General features: G+C 41.8%; 1 protein-coding gene across 1 annotated transcript in view; it reads right to left on the bottom strand.

Annotated features, from left to right (window-relative positions):
• TPH2 (tryptophan hydroxylase 2) overlaps positions 1-634 on the bottom strand; it is a 149,765-nt gene that overhangs the window by 145,819 nt on the left and 3,312 nt on the right. The gene's annotated exons all lie outside the window — the stretch shown is intronic.

Genomic DNA, 634 nt, shown 5'->3' with positions numbered 1-634 from the left:
TCGAGTCGGTTCCGACCCATAGCGACCCTGTACAGGGTTTCCGAGGGTGTAAATCCTTACGGGTGTAGAAAGCCTCATCTTTCTCCCGCGGAGCGGCTGGTAGTTTCGAACCGCTAACCTTAAGGTTCGCAGCCCGATTCGTAACCACTACGCTACCAGGCTCCATCATTCATAATATTTTATAACAACAGTCCTACTAGGTAAGAATTTTTACTCCTTTGCAAATGACAAAATTGTACTTTAGAAGCAGTTCATAATAAGTCAAGTTAGGAGAACACGGGTCTGAATCCTCTGATAACAATTTCGACAGTCTTTCCACTGTAACACTACCCAAGGTATCTGGCAGAGCTAGGGTTTTTATTTTGCTCAAAGCAGCAGCCAGTGTCCTCAAACAAAATACATTTGTAAGGTAGGGTGCTTGCTGAAAGGGGGGCAGCCATCAAGTATACTCAGGAAAATGAGTACTCATGTTCAATCATGAATACAATAAGGCTTAATGACATGCCAACTGTGTATACTCATATATATCACTTTATACAGTAAACATGCTCATAGGACATGTTTACTGTATAAAGTACATGCGTACAACTCAAATTTTAACAAACCAAGTCCGGCTTCAGGCTCCTGATATATA

This window comes from Chrysochloris asiatica, unplaced genomic scaffold (assembly GCF_000296735.1).
Source record: "Chrysochloris asiatica unplaced genomic scaffold, ChrAsi1.0 scaffold00170, whole genome shotgun sequence".
Lineage (NCBI taxonomy): Eukaryota > Metazoa > Chordata > Mammalia > Afrosoricida > Chrysochloridae > Chrysochloris > Chrysochloris asiatica.
This window is presented reverse-complemented; position numbering and strand designations above follow the sequence as displayed.